The following is a 25,000-nucleotide window of genomic DNA, read 5'->3' on the forward strand; positions in this document are numbered from 1 at the left end:
TTTCGAGGCTACGTAAGTCCTTAGGTTTATCCAGAAGTTGTGCACGCATGGTTCATTAAACATGAACAACAAATTACACAATATTAAACATAATGCTATTACACATTAAAGCAGCGTTAAACTTTTAAGAACATACATGGCATTCCCGGCTGGAGCTTATCAAAACCTAAATCGACTACTTCTCGCAAGCATTTTCGCTATGGCTGCCGAGTCAGAGTCCTACAGCCTGTTCAATTTGTCTTGGGATCTCAGAGACAAGTTTCTCTCCAAAGCTTTGAGCAGTGATGGGAGGTAAATCCTGGGAGGGATTCTTGGACAAAATTTTAGTTACAACTTCCGTATTAAAACTCATTGCAGAATATGACCGTTGGAAAAATAAGTTTGTTTTGATATATCTGAGGATATAAAACATTTCCTCCAAGAACTGTTTATATTTCTACTCTTATGTAACCTGTAAAAGGTTTATCGTCGAATTTGGTAATCTGTGCTAAAATTAAGTTTTATTAAATATAATCTAAGATAACATAACACATTTTCATCAAGTAACCCTGAGTTGGCTTGCGTCAATGACCCAAGTAGTCATTGATCGGGGAACAAAAATGACGATGTCTTGGACAGAACTCTGTAACTTCATATATATATATATATATATATATATATATATATATATATATATATATATATATATACACCACACACAAATATATATACATACATGTGTGCGCGCGCGCACGTATGGATGTTATGAATTATAAGACCTGTATTTTAAAATAACATACCTAAACAATAAATATATATAGATTATATACATATATATATATATATATATAATATATTATATATATATATATATATCAAGTTATTCTTGAGGTAATTAGAATATGCTAGACTTCTCGTGAGTTATGGGGGAAGGCTGGTATTTATATGTATTGAATATTACGAAGAGCTAGCAATGTGAATCCCATGTTTAAAGTACGATTGATTCGAAGCTCGACTTGTTACGGATAGGATCATTAGTTTTAAGTAAACCCAAATGTAAATAACACTCAAAACCTATTTGGGTTTTCAGTCAATGGAAGTTGAACCTTTTTATTTCAGGTCATGCAAGACATATTCTCTCATTCGTTCGCGTTGGGTACTTTTGTGGTATGGGTAAGAAGCATAAGAAAAGTAGATTTTGATGGACAAATGCCGTTCTTACACTGAGAAATCATAAAGAGTAACATTTTCAAATACAAGTAATTTAACAGCAGATGAGTAAATGCAAGCTGGTCATTTTTTTCTATAACTCCATCTGATTTATTGAAATATTACCAATATTCATACAAAAACAGAAATTTGTGAGGCACATATTAAAAACCAAACAGCCGGATCCCACCAGAAAGGACTTTAAGTGAAACAAAGGACAAAACCCAAAATGAACCTTGACCTTTAGTAAAGGTGGAGCAAGAATGAATTCAGTCGAGTTATTTATACACGAGCTTGATGGCACGCTGGTTACGAAAGTGTACGAACCTACGTTCCCGACACTCCACTTTTCACACCGGGCCGGACAAACTATATATTGACTCTCCTTTCACTTTGGTAGAAGATTCTTTTAATTACAATTTTCAATTTTATCCAACACATCGTATCAAGTTTTACAAAAGATTAATGCTGAGCCGCAGAGAAACATCACGTGTCATCTGTCAAACAGAGCTGTTGGGAAAAACCTATGGGAAGTCATTTTTCACGTATATAGTATACGTATTTCAAGACGCTTCTGTCCGGCTTAATCTTATGGCGAGCTACATAAGGACAGTAGGCCGCGATGTAAGAGAAGCCTGTATAGAGTAATGACCTAATTCGTAATGTAATAAGCTAATAGCTTATTACGATAAACATACTCAGAGAGCCGTACTAACAGAGTGATATAATAGCATTTGATGATGACCTAACTTCCGTTACTTGGAAACAAATCCGGATCTGTCTCTTTAGGTTGGAATAAGTCTAATTTAATTTCTCTTAATTGCACTCTCGGCGAGTCTGAGCCCCAACAATGACACACAGGGACCATTTCCCAAACCCTGAATTTCACTGTCCTGTGATTATGAATCCAGCATGAAGACAGATTATACCATAATTCTATTTGCTTTACTCGGTGCTCATTAGTGAGATGGTGCCCTCGTGGGCGATTCCTGACACAAAATTGAATGTTCCACACACACACACACAGAGACAGCAGAGAGAGAGAGAGAGAGAGAGAGAGAGAGAGAGAGAGAGAGAGAGAGAGAGAGAAATGGTGGCAAATGTAAGCTTACTAATGCCTTACACATTACGTTGTCAGTGAAGTTCTAATTTGTGGTAAATGTGGAATTATTTAAATAATCTTACAGTGTAGGTCGCCTTGCTTCTGATGCACCCAAAGCAATGCCACAAAATCATTTCGCAGCAATCAGTAAATATCAAAGTAAAATAACCAACTACCAAGTCAACACAGACAAAGGCATAACGTAAAAAAGAATAGATAATAAATGAAAAAAATAGTCTATCTTCGACACAATGATGCAAAAATAGCACTTTATACATGGGCAATTATGTTTCGTCGAAAATAAAATACTCTGGTAGTTAGTTCAAGCTACTAAAAATCCATTCCCCTTTCATGGATAGCGATATTCCGAAGTCCACAATCAAGAAACAAAAGTCACATGGGCAGAAGGGTGTTTAGAGCCAAGCGGCAGGTACCGGAACCATGAGGGTCAATAGCCAAAAGTACGTAATGGATTTCAACTAAATAATATTTTGTTCATTTTATGGGTTAATGATGGAAAATACGCGTCATCGTGAGTTTATGACCTACTACTTGTATGTACATATCAAACGTCCAACATGTTCTATCACAGATTTTTCCTCTCAGTATATCATAAATTTAAACTAAGTGACACACATACATATACGATTCAGAAGTGTTTTTTTTATGCACTGCATGGATGAATATTTAGTCACTAAATGAATCTTAAAAACACATAAATATGCAAAAAAAAAAAATGAAAATTTGTCAACTGCGTTCAAATAATAATAAATAAATTTTGAACCTCGTTTTTCGCAATAGACAAAATATACTTTATGTATTAGTCCGTATGTAACGATATAGCTTTTATGTGTGAATTACAGACTCAGAAGTCTTTCTAAATGTTGAATTTTTTTTTTAAAAAAGGGCGCGCTATGTTTAAGTTATCTACAAGAATATTCATCTGAAGATTTTCAAAAGCAACAGAAAATGAAAAAACATCTACATTGTGCTCTTTGAATATGTACTTAACAAACTACAAAACCCAATGCATCATCATCATCATAATAATAATAATGTTGGCCAGCTACAAGAAAATTAAAACTGGTACTCTACTGAATTATTTTAACTGCTCTTTAAGTTTATTTCTCAACTAAGGACAAATGTCAGTATCTTGTCTTATCGCAAGGGAGGGGGGGGGGGGGGGGGGGGGGGGGGTGGGGGGCCCTCAAACTTAATGGGTGCAGTACACTGTATGTAGGTCAAAGCACCTACTATGAGATTCAGGGCCTCTGTAACACGGTTTTTTCGCAATAACTTTTTATCTATGCATTTCATAAATATAACGCTTATTCAGAATACATATTATATCAACACATAAATTTTGAGTGTATTCTGCACTACGTAGGTTGAATAAATTTGGTACTTATAATGTAAAAAATGACCTTTTTTGAAGACGGGCCAACTTACTCAGAGAAAAGGTCGAAACGCACTCGTTACGTAACTTATGGACATCATATTCTTTCTTCTCTTTCTCGATGGATGATTGGCTATACGTAACGAAGGCTAAACCTCTGGCAAACAATGACATACAAATTTAAAATACAAGCAAAGCAGTACACCTTTCTGAATTCTGGAACCTCCCCACTGATAACTGTCATAATGAACAAACCAACAAAATATGTTAATAAATACAAAAACACTTCGATATTAGTCTAACTCCCAAAATAAGTTTCCAAAGAAATTACAGTCTACTTTATAGGTCACAATCAGATTGACAAGATGTAGGGAATAGTTGGTAATTTTAAAAAACATAGTAGACAAGCTTGATTTGATAACTGCTATATCCAATGTCAAGCAATTTTTATTTATTGTCTATCTACCTATTTACTGAAAAAAAAATAGCCGGTACCGTATATTGGCTTTAAACCTTCACCAATAATTATCGTCAGAATGGTGACTTCATGAGGCTCCACCCACTTTCGCCTCGTTATAATTCAGGATAACACTGAAGGCTACCATGGGCATTGTTGGATTAGAAAATTTAACTTCTGGCTATAAAATCTAATTTCTTTCTCGAGTAGTTGTAAGAAGTGCTAAATGATTCCTCAAGGATCCCAGCAGTTGGTCTAAACGTTTAATTCATGTATATTACTGCTATACTGTGCGGCACTACTGCTACAGTAGTATTTTTTTTTTTTTTTTTTTTTTTACTACGCTAGCACTGATACCCCACCCACATCTATGTATCGTTCCGACATTCATAAAGTCTTTGGGTTTCAGAGCCGATGGCATTGCTGTCTGGTGGATGGGAGGGGCAACATTTAGTCAGAAGGTGTTTGTTTACCTTGCTTACGTAATGAATGTTTTTCGACTCTTGGCTCGTAATCATTGGCCATGGCGTCGGCTAGTTCATTTTTACTCTATAAAAATCAAAACTATCTGGTTTAGGTTATTGATAATGCTGACAAAATTTGTGTGTGGTTGTAAAATATACATATGTCAACTTTCAGCTACATCCGATGCTTTGACAAGGAGCAAAGTCCAAAAAACCGTGTTACAGAGACCCTGAATCTCATAGTAGCTTGAACAAAGCATTATATTATTGCACCATATACATAGAATGCTGAGAGTACTATCCTCAAACCACACTCAGCAAATACTGAGGTCCCAACATCCTTGAGAGGTTGACTATCCTACAGCAGCTTACACTTTTAGCTAACAAAGAACCCTAAACCTAGCCGATAAACTTCTGCAGTTCACCAGGCAAGATAACTTTATGGATGCAAAACTTGACTGGAATGTGTATTTATAAAAGGCTTCCCCCTCCCCACTCTCGCTACCACCGCCAAATCTAGGTGGTCATCTGCAAATAATGACATCAGTAATTGTCATATTGACAGCTTGTAGGTCCAAGCATTTCAAGTAGGTGAATATGCCAGCGTTATTTCCATATCAACTCCAATCCTACAAAGGATAATTAATTCCTATTTACAGAGACCAATAATAGTAAAAGAAAAAGAAAAAATAACCATTATTTTCAAAAAGCATAAAATGCACAGAACATCACTCTCTGGGCATACCAAATTTCAGCTTACGGCAGAATATTATTGCTCTGAAGAAAATGTGTTTCTGCTTTGTGTCTCAATCTAAAGAAAGTTTTAATCACACACCCCAAATTAACAATAAATTAAAAGACACTGGGACCCAAGGCTTAATTCTTAATAAGATTCTCATATTTAAATTGACTAATCGCACCATCTTTCCATTACCATTTTTAGAGCAGCTGACACCTTCGAATGTAAACCCAAGTTCCCACTAATAACTTTTACTATTGATATTAAGAAAAAAGTGGAAATCCTCGCTATCAAACTCGGTGATTCAAAATCCCTTAACACAATGGACCTTTACTAAGAGAGAGAGAGAGAGAGAGAGAGAGAGAGAGAGAGAGAGAGAGAGAGAGAGAGAGAGAGAGCAAACTTCAATTCATCATCTATTGCCTACGAGTATAGTAACTGAAAAGATGAAACTATCGTCCAAAAGTTAGAGAGAGGATGGCAGGGAACTTCGGAATGGAGCCTTGGAAAAAAGAGGGTATATCGTCATCTATGACTTAATAACAAAGTTTAGCGAGTCTTGACATCTCTCTCTCTCTCTCTCTCTCTCTCTCTCTCTCTCTCTCTCTCTCTTTTATTGTTTATCCCAAGTTACATGTATATCCCCGTTTTTATGCATCAATCTTCCAATCAGGGTACCAAAATTCTCATACTCTCTACTTCATAATTTCCCTCTTTCATGTTCATTTTACAAAAGGATATACTAGGAGTGACGGACTTTTGGTGTCCCTCCATAAACCTCAATCTTAGAAGTCACGGCTTTTCCAAAACTTGACGATTATACTAATTTTCAAAACAGAAGACCCACCCTCCCGATAACTGCCTTAGTAAAGCATAATGGACTTTGCAAGGAAATGGGCAACCTTCGGTAATTATTTCTCTCTCCGTATTTAATTAAAGAAGCCAACCCAAGTATTTTCACTGCAAAGCTTATCGTAAGTTTCATATTACATACTTTCCTATTTCATAAGGACTACTTGAGATTTCCCAAGGAATTTATCATCATTGATAGTGATTGAATGACTAAGTGATTACGAGACTTAGATTTAAAGGCCAAGAACTGAAACTTATCAGTTATTCAGCGGTTTGATTTTACAATCTTCCAAAAAATAAGGAAAATTTAAAGGTTTCCCCCACCAAGAAATCAACCAGAAATTTTGAAGGTTTTCCCCACCATGATATCAACCAATCAATCAATAAAAACTTTTTCGTCAAAAATCTTGACCTCTTGTATGTAGCTTACAAAGTTGTCTAGTACATCTAGCATGTTATCTGAAAATTTTAAAACATCTTTACAGAGGACTATCACACAGTGAGTACTCTGAGTGACAGACCACCTCCAAAATAAAATGATGGGTCAATTTATCAAGAATATAATATTTAAAGGACCCTTTTGCAATCACAGTGTGGAAAACTTTTTATCACATTTTTGCATACTGTAGCTCTTCAGCCTTACCGTCAACTAATGCATTTCCCTGTACTTTTATGAATATTTGCCTTTAAATTTACGAAGATTACCATGTTCTGTTGCATCTTTAAGTTTCCCGTCAGCTAATCTTTTTCCTTGTATTCCTGTATGAACGGGAATCCAAACAAACTGAACAGATTTATGCCTTACAGACGTCAAAGAACCACTCTTGAGACTTATGGATTAATGGGTGAAAAGGGTTAGTTTTTTCAATGCTTCTCAAACACTTCTCAAATACTGAAAATAACTGAATCTAAATATTTCTTAGCCGCAAGTTCCAAAGCAATTACTATGGCTGTTGTTTCACCCGTAAAAACTGAGGAGTCTGGCAGTCATTTCTAATAAAAACTTACTGTATGCCCTCTTGGCAACTTATTCCATATTCCATGATGGAAAAAAAAATCATCCGTCCTCTAACCTCCAAAACCTAAATCCAGAACCAGGAGTTGCTAGTGGCGCACTTATACATACAAGAATACCTGACTTTGCTAAGCCTTTGGCCTGAACAATTTAGTAAAAGAAGGATAGAAGTGGCACGCACACAACTCTCCTTTATATTTAGGGCATAATCTTTATTTGGATGCTACATCTTTTTATTTGGGAAACTGTAGATATAAATATAAAAATCTGAGAAAGGTAAAAAATTAGGTTAAATTCATATAGTTTTAATGTAACTTCAACAATTCTTCAGATAAAGCGATTACCAGATATGATAGAGACGCTTGAAAAGGAAATAAATGATACAAAATAAAAGATAAAGACAGAGAAAAGTAATATTGCATTCAAAACGGAGCTTATGAATAAAAACGTCACACAAGAGAAAACAACACGTAAAAATTAAAGGGTAAAAATATGGGGGGGAAAGGCACACGCCTTTAAAACCGACAGCACCACGGGACTATGAGGGTTTTTTTTCTTAAATGAAAACATTTCTTTTCCACTTTTCAGGAAGCGTAACAAGGCCAATCTCTGCTCCCTTTGAAAATTCTGAAGCTTTTCTAAAACATTTTCACAGAATACCTGCCATATATGGATAATAATTAAGGCTAAAATCTAAGATTTTGCAGAAACCTAAAACATTCACAATCTTTCGTAAAACAATTTGGGTTAGTCGTTGCATGCTTCCGTGCACTTTAACATTTCATGTTAAAAACTAACTAAAAGAAAGTATCTTTGCATATAATCTGCAGACTTACATCCTCCCTATTTGAATTATGTACCAGGAATAAACAATATTCATCGAAATATAGATATATCTTTATAAAAGTAAACGATTTAAGAACGTTAAAAGGGAAAATACCATTTCTTCGCTGCACAGCATTCTGCCAAAGATTTAAAAAGTGAAAAGGTGAACATGTGACAAAAAATACTTCGCAACACATCACAGATATCAAGCGACGCAATACAAAACGAATTCTGGCACAGTCTAAAGAATTTCCTTTTCCATCATATCTGTGCTCACGAAGTCACGAGCAAACTGAACAACTTCACTAAAATGCCTGTATGAATTTAGAGTATATTCGACATTAACTTAAAAACCTATTTTCACTTAAAACCCGATTTTCACATGTACCTGTATTTGCAGTGTGTAGTTTCCCAAATTCTTTATAAGGAAATAAAAACAAAACCAGCAATCACTACCATATTAGGATATAACATTTTGGCAGGCCAAGTGCTGGGACCTATGTGGGTTATTCAGCGCTGAACGGGAAATTGATAGTCGAAATACTTGAATGATGTAACAGGAGGAAAGCCTCGCACTTGCGCTAGGAAATAATTGTTAGGAGAGGGTGGGAAGTAAGATGGAGGAAAAACAATATGAACAGAGGTATTTTCACCACTACTCATAGAAACAATGCTCCCAACCTACGGTATACTACTATCACGAACAAAAATTACAATTTTGTCATCTTGATTTTTCGTATTTAGCCATAATGTAATATACTTAAAGAGAAGTATATTCCAATTTGTAACTGCACAAATTTTGTTTTCCGCAAAGGTATTCATAAAAAAGGTTGAACTTGCTGTTCCAGCATCGTTGTTATTCCGATCAGTAAGGCTTAGTGCGTCAACATTTTATTGCTGTTGGGGATGAAATCAAAACAACAATTAAATCTCTAAGCATCCGAACTCGACTCTCGTTGCGTAGTTCGTCAACTCTCACCTCGTATTAACCGAAGTTTTAATATTTAGTTTTTATTCTTTTTTTAATTACTTACTACTCTTACACAGCCATTATCATTGTCAATAATATCGAGTATCATACATCTTCTGCAAACAGAGACGTCATGAGAAGAATTTAAATCAATATGTAAGTTTATCCTTAATTTTTACGGGTACATGGAAGCCTGTCATATTATCCAAGGAATATAAAATGAATGAATGAATAATATAATCAATAATTATCTGATGTCGTGACTACCAGGATCATTGGCGCCGAATGAAACTATTTGTACAACCAATTTGGGGAAAACACATACATCCACACACACACTTATATAAAAATACACTGAAAATTCCACATCCATTATTATACTACAGCTACGACAAAACCGCCACATACACACCAAACAACAACAAAGTTAAAAACTATACATATATACATTAAATATAACTATATAATATATATATATATATATATATATATATATATATATATATATATATATATATATATATATATATATATACACACACACACACACACACACACACACGAAAGAGAAATACCTAAATTTAAGAGCACACTCATACTCCTACTGTGCTTCTTCACCCAATATCTTTGCCAAACTGTAATTACCATCTCTATCTCTTTGTCTTTAAAGTGCTGCTCTCTCAGTTCCCGATGACTTGGGCATCCCACTAACAAATGCTTTATAGTCATCGGGACGAGGCAATCGTCACACCAAGGTTGATATTCACCGCTCATGAGATACCCATGAGTCAATCTTTAATGTCCTGTACGGAGGCGACTTATCGTTACTTCCCATTTCCTAGGCATAGGGTTCATACTTCCAAGGGTGTGTATGTGTGGCAAACTCTTTCATTCCATTTGGTCCTACCTCGTTCCATTGCTGTTGCCATAATCTAGCGATGAAAAAAAAGTTTCTATATGGTACAGCAATTGGGCTTGGTATCAGATTGGTTGCTGCTGATTTAGCTAGTTGGTCTGCTTTTTCATTTCCTTATATATTTACATGTGATGGGACCCAACAAAAAGATATAATAATCCCTCTACGCTGATGCAGAAATACCCACTATTAGAGTTTCAGTGTAAATGGATTAGTACTGAAAATTTTTAGTGCCTGTAATGCGCGTTTGGAATCACAGAAAAACAGATTGGGATCACTTGTCATGAGTTATGTAGAACACGTCAATAGTGAATTTCATTTATTTAGAGAAAAAAAAAAAATTTCTTTCTTTACCTTAAGTTAGACGTGCTTAGCCGGGACGAAGCCCAACACAGGGTCCAAAAAGGTCTTCAACGGCATAACGAACCACCTAGAAAACTACGCTGACAGAAGTAATGCGACAAAGTAAAAATAATAAAAGAGTTTAACCTAAAAAAAAAAAAATACGGGATAGTATCAGCTGGCTCCTGAATAATTGTAAGGCCCAAACCTATTAGGATGAAAACTGAGAAAGGAGGCTGGAGATGAGGGGAGGTTTGTGAAAGGTTAAGCACTAGAAAGACAAGAGTGGCGGCCTTTCAGAGGCACTTAGCGTTATACAGCACTGGGGGCGATGATGACGATGGGAACTCTATTAAAATTCCTTATTGACTTTCAAGGAAAATTAAAGTAATTATCAGTTTCACCGCACAATGTCATAAATTAAAAAGCAATTCATCCTCCATGCTGTCGTTTATAGTTCCAACAGCCAAAAATACATTCAAGAGACCAACAATTCCATAAAAAAATGTCACTATAATGTGATAAGAGTAACATTTTATCCAGATATGAAATGGAATCAAGGAGGATGCAATTAAAACTTTTAGACTTCTACAGGTTTCATGCTTCCGACCTCTTTTGTATATGTACGACTGAATTTAATTATGTTGCAACGACAAAGTTTTTAAGTTGCAACGTCCAAACTTTGTCGCAAAAAAAAAAAAAAAAAAAAAAACACCAGAGTAGAGCCCTCTGCTTGTGCCATGATGCACGTGAAGGAAAAGTCAATTGTCTGTCACTGGAAGAGGTAAGCTCTTAGGTTGTAAAAATATTTAAGTCGTTTACCAAGCAGTTTAATCGACAAATAGTTATTAAGCACAGTAAAACTCTTCGTGATGGCAGTCTCTCTCTCTCTCTCTCTCTCTCTCTCTCTCTCTCTCTCTCTCTCTCCAGAATTATGAATGTACGGCATGGATACTTTAAGGAGGTAGTTATGTCTGCTGGGAGTGAATCCTTTTGTAAAATATAGCCATTCATTCTTTTGGAAATACATAAATTATATTTCCCGGTATCGATACCTACTACTGTGATGACACAGGATTCAATCAGGTACTCTGATTAACTGATTTAAGATCTTGAAACCTTTAATAAATATTGTCACTAATACCTTAAATAAATAATTTGGGGTAACAGTACATTATCCTAATATAAATATTTATGAAGCATTCCCTCGTCCCAGCAAACTTTAAAAATATTTAAATGCCTTACATCCATAACACTGCATCTATAAAAACTGGGTCAAAACTGACGTATTTTAAATATTTTCAAGAGATCATGCTTACTCAAAAAACTTCAAACTCTCCAGAAATAAAAACATCGTCCATTTGATAACAATCATCAAGGTGCTTCAGAGCGGAAAAATCCTCTCAAGTCTCACAATGACTAACTGGGAATAGCCTGTCCTACTTGCGTAACAACATCGATCACGAGCTTTTATTAGAAATCTAGGTACCTGTTCAAATGAATACTTATAGGCATCTTCAAAAATCCACGTCCAACCTCAAAAGAAAAGACTTTCATAAAATGACATTCATACATTTCACAAATACTCATAAAATCATAAAACCACCTAGCACCTTATGACAACTGTAACTTTCTATCACTGAAAAGTATAAAATACTTTATGTGGGAACCATCACATTCTATCAACTTAAAAATACGGCTGTTTTAAAAACACGTACCTCTCGAAACGTTTTGAACAGAGAATGATTCAGTCAAGAGTACCAAACAGATAACACAAGACTGGTTGGGGTTGCATAAGTTGCATAAACATATAAAATCTATGGGTCACACATGTTAGCACATCCTCACAGTTCCTGTTAATGTCCCATTGCCTAGCATATTACTGTGTACCAACGGGAACATTCAATTTGGAAAAAACATTTTCTGGCTACAACTAGACAGCAACACAAGATCTGGCGACCTTCCCTGCTTTCATCCAGGCAGTTGAGAATTTGTTTCTAAGAGTTCATCTTACTCTGATAATTAAGCTGCCTGACCCTTTATATCACACCTTCATGGATGGTTCCCAGCAAAAGCCAAGACCTATACTGAGAAAGCTTACTGAACATCTATCGTTCTAATAACCCTATGACCAGCGGGAGCTCAGTACTAAAACTCGCTAGTTATTGCAGTCCAAGCGTGGCATCATTTAAAATTAATTTCTCTTATAAAATACAAAAACTTTAAAAAACATTATCACTATTATTTTATTATCATTATTATTCAGATGATGAACCCTATTCATACAGAACAAGCACACATGGGCCACTGACTTGAAATTCAAACTTCCAAAGAATTAGAAAGAAGAAATAGTAAGTAAAGGGAAACACAGAAAGAAGAGACCATTTGAAAAATTAATGATAAATGGACAATGTAAGTAAATAAAAATATAAAAATTAATTAATAAATAGAAATGTAAAAAAATTATTAAAACAAAAGGAGAATTCTATTAAGGAAGTAATGCATCGTTTCCACGCATCTTCGCTCGAACTTTTGACGTTCCGAATGCACAATTTCCCCAGGGAGACTGTTCCACAGTCCAACGGTGTGAGGAATAAAGGCCTGGAACTGAGAAGTGCGACAGAGAGGCACATTTACTGCATATTGGTGGTGCTGTTCAGCAAATCTGGTTGCTCTCGGCAGGAAAAAGGGATCAGGGATCAATTGTGAATGTGGAAGATCTGTTAAAATACAACTTGTGAAAAACAGACAAACAAGAGACCATCCGCTGACGGTCCAGGTCATAACTGCTAACATTAGGAAAGAGTAACCTACCACCACAAACCCATTTATCTAAAAAATATAAATCTGGCAGAAGGAGGAATCCACATCGAAGAACAGTATTCTACGCAAGGAAAGACAAATGACCTAAAACAGGTTGCACTGATTTCATCACATAAATTTATGAAGCCTATAATTAAAAATGCAAGTAAATCTTGGGTAAAAATAGAAGCCAGGCTGCATGAAGTCATTGAACCCAATGTCTGGAAAAACAGCTTCAAATCCGATGCCATCATCAGATTTGTGGGTATTGCATATAAAAGCACAACACCCTCTTGCTTCAGTGTGTTCTACAAAGGAAAGGCATTACTTCGGCATTTCTTTCTCTATGTAAATTATGTTAATAAACTTACAATATTCAATTTCTAGCAATCACAATGAACTGGCGAATGTTTACATCACAACACGATTCCGTTAGCCAAGTTATTGAAATTAAAGGGCCACACCCTTGGAACCGCCACCTCCTGGTATGTGCTAGCATAATTGAGGTGAAGCTCCACCAGTATACTCTTGACAGAAGATTGAAGGCTCGTGGTTCTAGCTTTATGTAATAAGAATAGCATTCCAGATTTCTAGTCTCTGTGGAGAGGTGACTGTGAATAACCTTCATCCATCATTCAATTTTGACAGGATTTGTGACTTGTTGAGTCTGAGTATCAGTTTGCACTCGGCACCCATGGAAGTGAGCAGAACTCTGAGCAGGACCATGTACTTTACACGTTCTGCCTTAAGAGTAACCAAATCAAGAGTGCAATGGGAGTTTGCTATTAAACACCTAACCACGTAAATCTTTTTTTCCCTATTGCACCGAGTCCTTTCCCCATTCACAAACTGACCTGGATCTGGAATGTCACGCATTACCCTACATGAACAAGAACACTATTTGTTGCCGAAATCTAAAACATATTCCAGTTGCAACTCTTGAGAATATGTTTGCAGTCCCATTAAAGGCTAATATAGAAAGATTAACTCCTTGTTTTGCATTCTTCTCACCACCAAATAATTAACAATGATCCACCTATTTATACTTGAAATGCACTAAGAGAAATTCTGATACATATGATCATTCCCATCTCAAACCACGTGTTATCGTAATCCACTTCTAAATACAAAAACTTACAAACTTTACATTTTGAAGATGCAATTGGCTTGCATTTCTAATATTCCATGCAGACTAGCACATCTGTGGTAAAAAGTTAGTTAGAAGTAAGATAGTCGTTACATTACGTAGTAACCATTTAAGTTTTCCTTTTGTCAAAAGATTGCTTGATTCAGCTTTGGTGAAATTCCTAATGTAATGATAAAATATATGCAAAAACACAGAAAACTCTCTAATAGACCCTATCAATACAATGTGGGATAGCACCAGTTGCTCAGCTTCTGGGAACTTATTATTCTAGTATATCTAAAACTTGAAAAAGGATAAAAATACCAAGGATCGCGCAATTTCAACGACCTCGGTAACTGCCACGCCATATAACTTAATATATCCATTAATCTTGAATTTTAAATAATTCCCTTTGTAATTCGGATCCATCTCAACTTCCTCCTCATAAGTAAGTGAATTTTAGACTCATAGCCCTGCAGTTGAGAATGAAGCCTTCTAACAAAACCTCTGTGGGAAGTAAGGGCAAAAACGAATCTCTTATTATGAAGAAACAGTGATAATCTTTCGAGCTTGCTGTCTAGCATGAATCAAAAACTTGAGATCATATATCATTGTAAGTTTTTCATGATTTTCCTAAAGCAGAAGATTTAAAGTAGCTAACCAAGAAGCTGGCTGTTCTTGGTTTAGTCAAAGGTAACATTCAAGATGCTTCCCACACATATGGGAAAGTAGTCAATATATTTTAAATGTATGATTATATTAACAGTTGTGTACTTTATGTAGCTAGTTTGATTATTGCATTGGGAATGTAATCCAGGTGTGGAGCTAATTTCTTAACAATTGTTAAAACAGACTCAAATTTTCTCATGGAAAAGTGTATATTGCATAAATAGAACAATTAAGGTATCATTTTGGAAATTTAACGGCATGAAGGTTCTCAGTTTAGGACCAAATTATATTTTGCTTTATATAATCATAATGGTTTAGGCGACCTAGCATATGCTAATTGCTTTTTCAATAACTATTCATTAAGATATTTCATAATGTTTAGGCGACCTGCAATATGCAATTGCACATTAACTATCTCATTAATTGATTTATTTCATAATTGTTTTCCCGCTACTAACAGACAACAGACATGAGAGAATGCAAGAATTCAGTCAGACACAACGTTCTCTACGAAGCAGTCTTCAACAAACAGTCTCCTCGCCAAGACCAATCAAGCCACCACGACAATTAACTCTCTTACTATACGAAGATGCGTATGAAGACCATTCAGTTTCTTTTTAGCATGGAGTAAATCATATTACCTCAGTAGCTCAAAGCCAGCCATTTCCACCAGTGTTCCTCTACAATTATTCAGCATCTTGAACTAGGTTAAAAACAGTTATGAACACAGTGATTCTTGTGGCCAAGTCTTTTCTTTATATTTCCATTTACTTTACAATAAATCTTGTTACTATTAATCATTTGTTGATTAAAAGGATACAGCATACTAATATGAATTTTTGTTCAATACGAGATTAGTTAATCTTTTGTTTATATTTAAAATTACCGTAAGACTCGACTCTCTATTCAACTTTTGGCAATAAACCTGGGCTATTATAACATGCGTTTTAAAATTCTACTTATAATTCACTTACAATCTTTACACGGGACTGCTTAATTTACATTACGATTTGTGGATTACACGATATATCTGAAATATTATAGCATTAGCGAGACAAAAGGGAAGGAAGCGGGAGAGAGAGAGAGAGAGAGAGAGAGAGAGAGAGAGAGAGAGAGAGAGAGAGAGAGAGAGAGGAAGGCATACCAAGAGCTTTGGGTTTCCTTGTGAAGTCTACCTATAGCAACGAGTAGCATTTTCTAATTATAAAGTTTTGGCTGATGCTAACATTTGAACATAAATACTCTAAAAATATGGAAGCGTATGTGGGGGACTACTACAGAATTGTTGCATTTTTTTATTATTACTAATGGTAGCTGGACCGTTCTTATTTGCACTTTAAATTTTCGAAAATAATTAATCGATATACCATCACCTTTATATTTGCATTTTAGAATCATAGTCCTGCAGTTGAGATTGAAGCCTATTAACAATAACTCACTGGGAAGTAAAGGTAAAAATGAATCTCTCATTGATGAAGAACGATGATAAACTTGACAAAAACTTGAGATCAGACATGAATTGTAATTAGTCATAGTCGAAAACTGTAAAAGAATAAAATTTCAGGTCCAACATAAAAGTATAATTCTGAACATTCATATTACTTAAAATACAATTTTCTGGGGCTGAATTTCTGAAATTTCGATGTTAATATGAAATATTACTACTGAATAATTCCACTTGTCTGCATTCAAATTTCATGTTATGAATATATGTATTGAAAAATTTTAATATATGTTGGGCATGAAATTTTATTCTTTTACAGTTTTCGACTATGACTAATTACAATTCATGCCTGATCTCAAGTTTTTGTCAAGTTTATCATCGTTCTTCATCAATGAGAGATTCATTTTTACCTTTACTTCCCAGTGACGTATTGTTAATAGGCTTCAATCTCAACTGCAGGACTATGATTCTAAAATGCACTTACTTATGAAGAAGAAATCAAGAGGGATCCGATAAACAATGGAAATTTAATATGAAATGCAAGATTAATGGATAAAATAAAAGTTACCTGGCGTGACGGTTAACGTGGTCGCTGAGATCAAATTAGGGAAGGGAATCTAAGGGTAGAACCGGGAAGAATTGTAACCAATAATTTTTTCACCACTGTGTTCTGATAGGTCAATAGCATTACGTAAAGGATAAAAAATCTACCGTTCGGAGCCATTAGCAAAATTTTTAGGGGGACAAGGAAGTCACATGAAATCGCGAATTTTCTACATTTTCGGGGTATATTACTAAACAATGCATTTTATCTAAATCATTATTATTTACGAAATTAGAGTAGATTAAATTACCTTTCTAATGATATATAATCATGTATAGTTTCTGGTATTAGTATAGCATCTATGATTCGACAAAGGTTGCTGTTAAAACCCTGAAAATGCATTATATCCGAATTTCGTCTTTCAACTTTTTTTATTGGCATTTTCTAAAAACGTTCGATATACGAGATAAATCAAAAAGCTTTCCACGCCTGAAATAATTTATATGAATAAGTTGAGTGTCATTTTGACCATAGCGAATTCCTAAGATTAGAAATCTTGAAAGTAGAGCACTTATGGAACTTGGTTGGGAACATTTTAAAAACCGAGAGGTACCACCTTCATAAATTGAGTAAAATATACAGGGTGTTTAGAAATTAAGTCCCTCCCCCTTCCCCCCCCCCCCCCCTTTCACAGAACAAACGGAAAGTTATGAAGTTTTCTGCTACAGACTATCTCCAAGTACATTACCGTAAGTTTCTATTAAGCTATTTTTCATTTTACATTTCTTGCATTTTCAGACTGAGTGACGAGTTAGATACAGCCATGGATAACGACTCGGAGGAAATCAGATGGATTGACCGAAAAATAGGCTTTAACCTTCAGAGAGGCCAGGGATGCTGGTGCATCCTTCATTTCACGTTCCTGGATAGCTAAATACATTAAAAAGAGATGAATCCGTTGTTAAAAGAAACTGGAACAAAAATCCATATGACTGTAATCACATAAAGAGTGAGAATCTTGGAAGGCCTGAAGTCCTTTCTCAGGAGCCAAAAGAAATCATAGCTGAGGCATTGGGTAGAATTCGTAAGAAAGTCTTTACGTAAATTGCCACTTGAACTAGAAACAAAAAGGGGAAAGAAGAGAAGTTATAGTGCTGTATATCGTGAGTTGAAAAAATCTGGTATCAAGCCATTTCATGTTATCAGCGAGCCCAAATCACTCAGCAACATCAAGCATACATATATACATATGTGTGTGTGTGTATATATATATATATATATATATATATATATATATATATATATATATATATATATATATATATATATATATATATATATATATATATATATATATATATATATATATATATGACTAGTAAAAATGTTCTGTTACACAGAATGGGCTCCTTTTTATTAGTTAGTATATATATATATATATATATATATATATATATATATATATATATATATATATATATTGACCCTATCAATTTTAGTTTATGGTGTTGGGGGGGGGGTCTATAATTTCTAAATACCTTGTACATTATCTTACACCATTATACAGACAATTTATAAAGACTATGTTATATATTAACAATGCAGCAAAGCTCTGTATATATATGTATATATATAAATATATATATATATATATAATATATGTGTATATGTATGTATATATATATATGATATGTGTATATATATATACATATATATATATATATATATATATATATATATATATATATATATATATATATATATATGTATATATAATTATCAATGAAGGGAAGAGGACACACACAGATGTACAAGCTCTCTTTATTGCGACATTTCGTAACTATTCAATTAATTACATCATCAGGCTGTTAAAATGAAAAATAAAATTCCTAGTAATTGTAAAAACAAAACTAAAAATTAAAAATTCAGAAATGCAAAAGCTAAAAAGATTATTCTTACAAAGTGTGCGTAATATACACATTAAAATTAAGGGAATTAAATTAATTAAAAGGACATACATTAAAATGAAAGATATATGAAAATAAATAAAAATTTCCAAAAATTGAAAGCAGCAGTGAACAGAGTTACAGAACAAGAGGTTAAGGACCGACCAAGAGGAGTGACTGCGTTACACTAAACGTAAACATAAAAACATAAATAAACAACACAACTCAAGACAAATACACAGTGAGGAGGACATATGGGTGTACAATGACGGAACAAGTTGTTTAATAAAGAGAGATTCCAGAATAACAAGGTCTTGCGGGTTGGTGATATGGCCTAAAATGCAGAAGTCTTTACTATCGATATGTGTTTTACACATTTTGGAGTGATTTCTAATATTGGAGTGTCCTGGGTTTGGAATTCTGCTGCCATTACGGAAGCTTACGCCACAATGAGAATCGATACGCACCTTGAGGAGTATGCTTGTGGATCCCACATAGGTCCCTGTTTGACATTCAGGTCAAGTATATCAATAATAAAGACTTCTGCATTATAGGCCATACCACCAACCCGCAAGACCTTGTTATTCTGGAATCTCTCTTTATTAAACAATGAGTTGGTTTTGAACAAGCTCACCACAACAGTGCCATGGCACTCGCCCAACATAGTGCAAATCACCCCTCTCCAGCCACGCCCTAGTACGCCCATCCAAACATGGTTGGAAACTGAACCAGAAGCATGGCTCGATCACAGAGTATGTGTTTGCCAACTATGGCCCCCACTGCAATCGAGATATCACTAATCCTTCACAAGCACATGAAAGGCAAGGGTTTGATTGCTCTGTGGACTCTGACCACTGCCAATCAAGGAGATCTTGAAGCTGTCAGAAGAGCGGTCAGAAGAGCGGTCAACAAAGCTTATGAAATTACTCCTGAATGATGGAGTCAAAAATGGCGTAGCCTAACCAAAGAAGCCAGACAGTCCTGGATGGACTGGACGTATCATAACGGGAAAAATTTCAACCATTGGCTGGATTCCCTTGACGTCAAACCACTTGAGGACCTTTCCGAGCGTGTGCAGTTGGAGGATTTCTTCTATTATGCTCCAAGCGCGAGCGAGCGCGCACGCACACACACACACACACACATATATATATAAAATATATATATATATATATATATATATATATATATATTATATATACATATAATATATATATATATATATATATATATATATATATATATATATATATAATATATATATATATACATATATATATATATATATATATATATATATATATTATATATATATGAGAAGCGTCCCACTACCATTGCTGAATGCTGCCGTTTGCCAGGGTGGCCGGACAGTTTCCTACTGAGCAATTAGCTGCTGGACACTTTGCTACCGGCTATTTTGTTACCAGTCATTTCACTACTAAGATAATTTGCTACAAGGCCATTTTGCTACCATAATAATGGTTTTTACTATCTGGTTCATTTGAATGGTCGTTTTTCAAAATTGGTTGTTTATGATTATTTCGCCACCACACAAAATATATCTGGCTCTTTTAATGATCGTTTTTAACCCTGGTTGTGTTTAACCAATTCTCGCCAGTCTGCTACTGTTTCTACATTTGGTTGAATATATTTTTTCCAGTGCCTCATTTAATTACTTCGACAAGAAATGGAATGAAATTAGTGGATGATAAATGCAAAACGAATAAGGATGGTTCAAAAAAGTATTAGTTGTGCGAGAATAGATTGTGTAAAGCCTGTGTACACACATACTTTTGATAATAAAAATAAAATTGTTAAGACTGTCAGTGTGCCTAATCACAGCGCTAAAGCTGAAAGAGTGGAATCAAAATTAGCGATAGATCAAATGAAAGTGAATTCCGCGTCAACACAAGATGCCCCTCGGACCATCATATGCAATGAAACGACCAACATGAACGAAGGTGTGCTTTCAGAATTACCCTCAAACTCAACTATCAGGCGTTGGAGACTAGTCTTAGATAATTCACCACCTATTCCTCAGGAACGACATAGTTTTGCTTCCTGATCAATACTGCTGCACTGACAACGGTTTCAAGTTTCTACAGTTTGACAGTGGTGAACATGATGATGATGATCATCATCATCCAGGTGCCATATCCCCAAGGACGTCGGCAATCATGGCTCGCCATTCCTCTCTATTTCCGGCTCTTTGCAGCAACTGAGCTGCAGACATTCTTCCTCCAGTCATTCTTACCGATCCATCCATATATTTTTGTCTAGGTCTTACTCTCGTTCTCCCACTGACTTTACCAGTGAGAGAGAGATGCTCTATATCCTCTTATTATGAGACCCACAAACCGCTTTTGTCTACTTCTCACAGAGGCCAAAAGCTCTCTTTTTAACGCCTGCTCTCTCTAATACTTCCTCATTAGTTTTCCTTTCTGTCCATGATACCGAAAGAATTTTATTGTTTGCAAAAGAACTGGGCATCGATGGCCTAAATAGAGTTAAGAATTTGGCTGCAGAAAGAACATTTAAGTGCAGCTCAACTATATACTTTCATCTTTACAACTTACACATTCAAGACAACGGTATTAAGTGTTCCAAGAATGTTCACCTTACTGCCTGATAAGACACAAGCCACTTACAATAGGTTTTTTACTACGCTAACAGAACTGCTGCATAATGCAGAACCAGACACTATGATGCTGGACTTAAAAACATCCATCAATAGTTTCTAATACTTATTCACAAGTGTAGATGTTACATGTTGCCTGTTTTATCTCTCACAAAATGTTTGAAAGAAATTTTTACAATAGGTTTGAAACCATGATATCACCATGAGGATGATTTCAGTCTAAAAGTGAGATGTTTGTCAGCACTAACTTTCCTTCCGGTTGATGCTGTCGTAGAAGGATTTAAGAATCAACTTATGATGATGTTTTCCCACAGGAGCTTGTTTCATATTTTGAAACCAATTATACTGGAGGAGCGAGCGGTCGTGGTCAACGAAGACGAGGAGTCGAGCCAGCCTTCCTATTCATTTATGAAATGTTTATGCGTGCAATGAAAATGGTATGCCACGCAAATATAATCATATCGAAGGATTTCACAATGCACTAAAAACCCCAAATGACTAATATCCGCCCTAATATCTGGTCCCTCATCACTGCTCTAAAAAAAGAAGCAGCTCTCAGTACAGCAAGAATTGCCCATATCAATCGTGGAGACCATAACCAAGAGGAAAAAATACAGGGATACTGATCAACGTATAAGAATTTTGCTAGGACAGTATGATCCTACAACTAAACTCCAATATCTTCGAGGAACTGCTCTCAATCTAAAACATTTTTAAATAAATATATATTTTGTTTTAATCTATTATGAAAATATATTTTACAACGATCATGTAGTTGATTTAAATTCAAAATTATTATACTAGCTATGGATTTATCTGTATGGTTTTTATTTGCACAATAGGCAAAAACACTTACATATTTACTATTGCTTTATTTGGAAAACATACTTACATTAAGAACTACCTATCAATATTCTTTAAAAAATAAAAAGCAAAATGGCCAAGTAGCAATTTATCCTAGTGGCAAAATGACCAGTAACGAAATAGCCGGTAGCAAAATGTCCGGGAGCAAATTGTCCAATAGCAAACTGTCCTAGAACCTCTATGATTGGGAAACACATCACCCCCAACTCAGCTCTCTCAGCAAGAAAATTACTCCTTAAAATTTTACGTCCTCAACGGCCCAGACCAAGAATGGGCCCATCTCTAAGCCAGTTACTTGCAACTTCTGCGAACGAACTGGACATACCACTGAGCAGTGTCGCAACAAACCATGTAACAGCCAACACACTGTGACAACCTCTACCCCTACAAGCTCGGGTGATGCAATGCTTCCCCGAGCCAGCAGCAGGCCTGCTCCCTTTACTGGAACAGTGCCACACAAAGACTACAGCCGGAACTATTGCACTGTGTGCAAAGTTTACGGACATTCTGCCTTGTGGGCAAAGTGCCCAAGCCAGACTGTTACACTTACCATTGCCTTGGCGGTAGTCACGCCCTCAACCTTAGGTCCTCACGCCATGTCAGAGCTTTTGATGACTGGCGCACAGATCTATTTCATAAGAGAACATCTAATCCCCTATGGAGCCACCGTTGACAGACATAACCTCATTACTGTAGAGGCAATAAACCATATGATGATGATACTTCCAAAGGTTCAACTGAGGGTCACCAGACCTCATTACTCAAAAATCTGCAGGCTTGCAGTAGTTAGATATCTTCCTGGAGGTTATGACGTTCTCCTAGGACAGGATTGAAGGCCTCCACAGACAGTCCTCCACGAACTATACTCAACACACTGTCAGTGCCACTTGAGGGCCTGAGCAGTGCTACACTCCATCCATCCTGGATGCTGAGCCATCCTCTAGTACAAATTCTGTGCCCAGCCCGGAATCCAATCCAGTGTCGGAACCCACACTGCATCTCCCTCCAGGAGATCCCCAACATGGTACAGTCTTACATCCCAGCTTGGCGCCGCCACTAGTGTCAGACCAAGACTTAACCCCACATAAACCTGAATCCTATTCAGACTCCCACGACCATGGCGGAAACTCGCACAAATGTGTGGCCTCACAAACCATGCCCGAGTTGGTCATTGCCAGCAGTGAGGCTCCAACAACTGCCAAACCTTTTTCCTTTCCTTCCACATCCTCAGAAAATAATACTATGGAAAGTTTTACTATGGCCCATCTGAAAGCTGAACTAAATGAACTACGCCAGCAGATAACAATTGTTGGCACCCTCAAACCTCCCATTGTTGAGGTAGTAGGAGTGCCTAAGATGACAACTCCTCCTTGGGATCTGGTTTCACAGGCTCCTCCTATACCAATGAACAGGCTGGCTAATAAAGAACCAAGGAAGAGGGGTACAAGTCATAGGTCTTACAGGTAGCCTACAAGAGCCACTGGGCTCTCCTGGCATTAGCCAAACCTGGCTCAGTGCCAAATTTATCTGGGTGTGCTGGCATAAGCCAAACCTGGCTCAGTGCCAAATTTATCTGGGTGTGATGGTGCCTAATCCAGAGGAAGTGCCACTTCTTTCACACTTCTACTCTTCGCCCTTTGTGTGGGTGTATTGATTTCCTTTGTACCTTTAATATCAATTTACGTTGCAATTTTAACCCCCTTTTCTTCCTTTTGTCCTAGTATTTACTCCTTAGTCTACCTGGTAAACTTCCTGTGCAATGGTGCAAATTACACAGTGCCATCTACCAGTCATACTGGTACAATTATGTTCATACTGACTAAGGTCAAATAGTGGGTCAAGAATCTCCATATACATTATTTTAACTTTTGTATGAAAATTTTGTAAATAGTTAGGGCTAAAATTTCATTTTGTATAGTTAGGATAAACCCTATGTAACGAAATGTCATTGTACACATTGAATAAGTAAAACTATTTAATCATTCAGCTTACACTTAATAATTTGCTACATATATTTGTTCATAGCCTACAAGCCATGTAGAGTAAAACTTTAAAACTTAGCAAAATCTTGTGGGCAAACCTAGCTTCAATTTTAATCTAAGTAATATACATTGGGACGTAAAGCTGTAGGAGAAAGATTTCTTAACCCTTCATGCTTGCTAAGATATTCACGCCCAGAAAAGGCGTAAAATGTATTTTTCTGTGGGGAGCTGTAATGTACATACACAAGATGCACGTTGAAGCCTCAGTTTTAAGAAATCGGTAAAATAAAATAAGTACAAAATTTCTTTTCACTTCTGTAAAAATCAAGACCACCCAAGAAGGTGTATGGAAGCTGCATCTGCCCACTCCCTAATAATTAAAAATTCGATACAGCAGATCCACCTACGTCGCTCTCCTCCCATCAAACAGCTCAATGGTCCCCATTGTCATACTTTTCCATACCTGGTGCTGTCATTCAAATTTCATTTCCAGGCAACCATCAATACCCCAAGAAAGGAGAGAAGAAAGACGGCTGGAGAAGTAAAGTCTTAAGAGACATTCACTTAGCAGACTGTCCTTTTCACACTACGGAAATTTTCAAGGTCACTCACACCCCTTCTTACTGTCCAGGGTCGAGACTTCTCTCCCCCCATAAGCTCATTACCATATGTCCAGCTCTAGTCCAAGACTCCGATTGTCAAAGGAAAAAGCAAAGTTT

General features: G+C 36.0%; 1 long non-coding RNA gene across 1 annotated transcript in view; it reads right to left on the reverse strand.

The window, feature by feature from the left end:
* Positions 1-25,000, reverse strand: part of LOC135225459 (uncharacterized) — a 123,905-nt gene that overhangs the window by 32,592 nt on the left and 66,313 nt on the right. The window lies entirely within an intron of this gene.

Source organism: Macrobrachium nipponense, chromosome 13, assembly GCF_015104395.2.
Source record: "Macrobrachium nipponense isolate FS-2020 chromosome 13, ASM1510439v2, whole genome shotgun sequence".
Taxonomy (NCBI): Eukaryota; Metazoa; Arthropoda; class Malacostraca; order Decapoda; family Palaemonidae; genus Macrobrachium; species Macrobrachium nipponense.